This window comes from Meleagris gallopavo, chromosome Z, assembly GCF_000146605.3.
Source record: "Meleagris gallopavo isolate NT-WF06-2002-E0010 breed Aviagen turkey brand Nicholas breeding stock chromosome Z, Turkey_5.1, whole genome shotgun sequence".
In the NCBI taxonomy this organism is placed as follows: Eukaryota; Metazoa; Chordata; class Aves; order Galliformes; family Phasianidae; genus Meleagris; species Meleagris gallopavo.
This window is the reverse complement of record NC_015041.2, coordinates 32,553,417-32,559,245: the sequence shown is the minus strand read 5'-3', so window position 1 is coordinate 32,559,245 and position 5,829 is coordinate 32,553,417. Positions and strand designations below refer to the sequence as shown.

At 39.1% G+C, this 5,829-nt stretch overlaps 1 protein-coding gene across 1 annotated transcript in view; it reads left to right on the top strand.

Moving 5' to 3' along the window:
- Window positions 1–5,829, top strand: part of CEMIP2 (cell migration inducing hyaluronidase 2) — a gene marked incomplete at its 5' end in the record, with an annotated part of 82,967 nt that overhangs the window by 17,811 nt on the left and 59,327 nt on the right. The gene's annotated exons all lie outside the window — the stretch shown is intronic.

Sequence of the window (5,829 nt, the reverse complement as noted above, 5' to 3'; positions counted from 1 at the left end):
CAGTTTGCAGAGTGAGCCTTGCAAACAAGACTGAATAGCTTTAAAAGAAATATTCTTGAAATAGTACACAAGCATTTTTCAGTCTCTGTTGTAATGAATGACTTTTTTCTTTTAAGTGGTAGCAGTATTTAAAGATGCCTTCACTGACAAAATTATGGTGAAGTTATGCTGTAAAAGTAAGTTAGGCTTTGTGTATTTTGGATTTAGTACAACTGAGCAATTAAATGACTTAATAAGTCCATATGTTTCATATTATAATGACACCATATGGTCAATTTGTCATTGAGACAGGTAAACACCATATCTGAAAGTTTTTAGCCACACTTAAGGAGTTTGGGGCCCAAACCATTAAAAAAAAAATCTCAACACTGGATCAGAATGTTCTTTATTTAAAAAAAAGTGTTTTAAGTATTTGTTTCAGTTAGGCATAAAGACTGTCTTTGAATTAAATTGAAAAGCTCCTTCTGTATTAAGTTTTTAGCAGCATTTCTAAAAGACAGAAACTGTTAAGATTTTACTGTTGAAAGATGCCTAGCTGAGTTTAAAAGTGTGTGGTGAAAGAAGGTTGTTACACAGTGCTCATAAAGCGGTGGGCAGTGAAGTCTGTGCAAGGGATTAGGTATGGGAAACAGCTTCTTAAAGAAGAGAATGGTGAAAGGCAATTTGCTGCAACAAACAGGTGCAAGGAACATTGCTGGAGAATTTGGCATAAGTTTTGCTGTGGGCTGGCTGCTTCAGTTAATGTTTCAGTGCCTTTATTGTCATTTTGCATACATCTGGCAATGCATTGTCTTCCCTGAAAGGGTAATCCAGCCTGTTCAATAACAACAACTCTCTGGCCTTGAAACAGTGAAGTGTCAGATTTTACAGCATGTGAGACAAAAGACTCCTTTACTGTGTTTCAGAAGATTGCAGTTGTAGTGTTCCTCCTTCACCAGTGTGCCTGGCACTTGAGAACATGGCTCAGACTTTCCTTTGTAAATGAAAGAGGGTATCTTTATGCATTTGGAGGTTTTTGTTTTTGTTATTGGTAGTTCTTATTTTCATAATTCATTTTGTGATTTCTAGCTTCCACTTAAATCCCCTTCAGAATTTGGTTTCGAAGATTGGGTTTCAGTGAACTGAAACTTGAGCAACCTTGTCAAAAAATCCTCTATCCCTAAGAAATGTCAATTAAAAATCATGCTAGCTTTGTGAATACTCCTTGCTGTGCAACAGATTTGACCAGAAAGCTTAAAAAAGCAGTTGAATGCAGTTTTGGATCCCTTAAAGCAAGCAGAAAAGTGCAGTAGTTTAGAACTGTTGGCTGGAACAGGTCAGGAAGGAATATTTTCTTGTGTTTTTTCTTGCTGGCTGCTTCAGGAAAAGGTAGAAACAACACAAGTAACTGGAATAAAAGTCTTCAGTTCTCAGTGGTAGGTAGAGAGCCTTGGAGCAGTGGCATTACTTTATGCCCAAGCCCAGATATCTCAGCTTTGTGGAATGACTTTGCTACAGGAACAATCCCAACACATCTTTACTGGCAACCAAATCCTGCTGTGAGCGGACAGAGTCTGTAGACTCCAAATTGCCTCAGTTAATAAAAAGTGTTGACTAGGTTGCATCTTCTCAAGTATAAATAAAATTGTCTTGTATTTTACCTATTAAATTTACATGCTTCTTGCTGCTTTCAATGTGAAATGAAAGCTTGTCTCCTTCAGCTTCCCTTCCATAAAGGAAAACAATGAGGAGCTTGTTCAGCTTCTACATGGAGAAGAAATATGTTTGGGCATTCTTTGCATAACTGTGGAGAAGAAAGGAATTGCTAGCTTTCTCATTGTTCAACTTGTTTCTTAATTGGAAAATGCAAGTCAACTGTGACAAACCTCTGAAAAATACCTAACGTAAATGGTTTGTGCTGTGCTGTGTTTCCTTACCAGATTCTTTCAAGTTTAATTGTATTCAAGATATTTAGTATGCTATTGTTTCAAACTGTTATACTGTGGTAAATGACCGGTAGCTATAGTGTGATTGATACTGTAAAAGAGACACATTAAGGAGAAGGCATGTGGCTTAAAATTGCTTCTTTTTCTTTTTCTTTTTTCTTTAATGTACTGTATACTGAAAGCCTCTCTTTTATTTTTTCTCTGTCTGTGTGTGTGCTCGTTGCAGTGACTTTGTAACATGCAAGACACTGATGCCAGGGGGAGTTCCCCTGCTTTCCTTCCGCCTCAGAATGGGAGCAGTCACAGGTCTTCTGGGTATGTCCCGGGGAGAATTGCCCCTCTTCGTCCCCCACCACCTTCACACAGCCACGTGTCAGCTGAATTTACCTCTGCGAGACAAGAAGCCCGGGCCATGTTCACATCCTCATCACCAGGACAGCACCGACGCCAGGCAGAAGCCAACAGACATAAAAATACTCTCATTTGCTTTGCTGTTTCTAGCTTTTCACTTTTTGTTGCACTGGGGATTTTTATGGGAATAGCTTCGAAATATGCTCCAGATGGTAAGTTCTTACACAAACAAAATCATCCTAGAAGTTGAAGCCTCTGTGAACATAGTGCATTAGTTCTGCATCGGAAATACTGTTAAAAATGGAGTGTAGAAATAGAACACATTGTAGCTTTAATGTGAAAGGAAGATGTACTTGGAGATAAGTTCAGTTCCTTTTGCTGTTTTCCATGACACTTCTTGTATTTCTGTTGTGAATGATCGACTTGCTTAATTGAAGCAAAAAAGGCAAAGTAGTAAATAAAGACATAAAGATGAGGTGAAGAAGTGTGAGTATTATGTAACCATAATTATTGTACGTAGGATTTTGGTGTTTGCAAAAGATAGGTGGAATGAAGTGCTGTCTGCTTAAGCAGTAACTAAGGAAAACAGTAGAAGGGCATTCAAGTAAAAGATGTAGAAGTCTATGAATTTATATCAAATGGTTTATTTGCTTTATTAAGACTGAGAAGGGAGCTCGCTGACCTCTTAGCCCTGAGCTTTCAGCTTGTCTTAGAAAGCAGTGCAACTTTCACAGAATTTGGAAATCATCTCTCAAATCATCTGGCTGTAAAGCACGAAGAGGTGGTGTGATCCACTACTGTTCACTAACTACAGCCCTACTGCCAAATACTGCTAACTACTGTGACATGCAGTTAAAGGCTGATAGTGTCCTTTGGAGCACAGGTTGTTCAGTTTTGTTTTTTTGAGGAAGAAAACAGGTTTCTAAAAACAAAATGATTTTTTTTAAAATTAATTTGAAAACCATTACCTGTTGTAACACAAGCTGAGACTGCACAGTGTCTTTTGGAGTAGTACTTCTGAGGTTTATGTTTCCAGAGTCAGTGCAACACTAGGTAACAAGCAGTAGGTAACAAACAAAATAATCGATGTTGAATTTCAGATGGCAGTATGAAATGGATGCATACATTTTAACTGGGGCACTTTTTATGATGGATTGCAGACATTCTTCTCACGTGAAGTTAGTGAGTTTTCCTAACAACTGTGGAGGAAAAGAAAATAAATTTTTAGGAAGTAGTAAATGGAAGATTACTGCTATATTGTGATCTAGGTCTCTGGTAATGTGAGCACAGACGTGCAGTAAGTGCTCCGTTTACAAGTTGTAGAGAAGGCTGAAGAGAGATATAGGGTGTTGACACAGAAGTACTTTTGGAGGAGAAAAAACAATAACAAAACTTCTCTCCAAAACAAGCATAACAAACCATTCTTCTATGATACCAAGACTGTATACCATATAATTAATTAAGACTGTAGGTTTTGTGGTTGTTTCAGTAGAAGTGGGGTTGTGCTTCACAGACTATGTAAATTAATACTCCTTCTATGCTTTAGAAACTGATAATGTGCAGGAGATGAGTTTTCCTGCTTTTTAAATGCAAATTGTTTTCTGAGTGGGATTTTTTGTATGTTTTCCTCTGCTGTTGTTCATTGAGGCATTGAGTTCTTTAGAATTCCTGCACTGAACTTCTGGTCAGCTAGGAGTTGATGGATCAACAAGGATACGGGGGATTTTGCAGTAGACAATTTTTTTTTATCTTTGCTGTAGTGACATGCATAGAAGCTGAGAAATAACCTACGGATGTGACTGTTCTCCTCCAGTGTCCTGTTGCCTCTCTGTGGATGTCCAGTCAGCTTGCAGCATCAGTTGTTGCACTGTGTCTTTCTGAATTTTCCCTGCATTGTCTTTTAAAAGAGAAACCACACATCTGTAGAATGTGTAGGAAGCCCTCATCCAAGAGAAACTTCATCTAGGCACCAGAGAAAAAGTGACAGAAATTTTCATTTTGTCACAGTGTTACTGCAGCAGTTCCGCCGAAAGATTCTTGATGGGTTGAAATGTTAATGTCTTTAGCTTCATCCTCACACATGTGGTATTAAAGCCAACTGCTCCAGTTCCAGCTTGGTGTGCTCTTGCTGAGGGCTAATTGGAAATCCATATTGTTAGTGCTTTTAATGGCTGTTTGAAAGGTAGTGTAGGGAATGTGAGACTTAGTAGTAATTGCGTGTAAATCCTAAACCTCCGGCATACCCTCCCCACAGGGAAAATGATACTTGTCTGCATTTCTGTTCCTGCCTGTCAGCTGGTTTCTTTTTCCTCCTTGCTTTTATCTTCCTGTCATCATCTTTTTTTTTCTAAGGAGGCCTTAACACATGTAGAGTGCTGGAAATGCAATTTCCTTCCCCATTTCCAGAGGCTTGTGCTACAGGGTCAAGAAGAGAAGTAGGGGAGATTTAGGGGAAAAAGTTCTCTTTGGCCTTCGCAGTTCTCAGCTGGAGCTTGCCCAGGGTAAACAGGATCCTCAGAAAATTTACCTGCCAAAGTGTGATAAACTTCGGCTCAGCATAATATAACACTGATAATTTTTTCCCAGAGGCCTTAGGTACTCCAGACTTGGTGGCTAAGCAGGTAGAAAGCAACTATTTAACTGTGTTTTGAGAACTGTTTCCTGTCTGTTCTCCTGCCAAACTTCATATCCTTTCCCCAGCACATGAAAGATTCTAGAATTTTGGGGGGGCAAGGTATTTTTTGTTTGTCTGTTTTCTTTACTGTATATAAAAATATCACTTTTTCATCATTAACCCTATTAGAAATAACTAAACACTAAGGACAGCTGACCCCTTTTTACAAAAATGCGGTTAAGTAGAGGCTTGACTTGAAAAAAAAATAAAGCGTGAGTGGTTAAATTTGGCAAGGCTATAGCTACTTAATGTTTTCTGTGTTATGCTTCTGCTTCCGTTTAACCTTAACTGCACAGGCAATTACTGTGGTCTCTAAAATCCGATCAGTAATTTTGTAGGTAACATATGGTGAAGTACTAAATATTTGATGTTTCCCTGCAACCCACTGCAATTACTAAGGGAGAATTTCTGAATGCTTTTGCTGAGCACATCTGGTTCACTTGCCAAAAAGTTGATCCGCTGTGCTTCAGAAGCATGTTCATGTTGCAGGAGCGCCCGTTTCCAATCCCAAGGGCTTCATTGCTCAAAGATAGAATAAGTTAGACTCTGATTTTATTTTATTGAGTTGCTGTGCTGTACCTCATCTTTCATACTCAACAGAAAAACTTGCAGTTACTAAATCTTTTTCCCTCCATGAATCATGCTAAACAGAAATTAGCAGGTTGCTGACTCATGGTTTCCCCGCACTGCCCTTTGCTACCAGCCAGGAAGTGCGTGTCTCTTCGCAGTACATGAGTCAGGCAGCAGAACTGCATTTTTTCAGCATCTTGCAAGACAGCAGTGTTTCTTGCTTTTCAGCTTTCCCTCATGTGCTGAGTTTCACTTTTTCAGTGCTGCCTTCTTTGGCTGCATCCTCCCTTCCCCCTCCCCCCTCAAAAA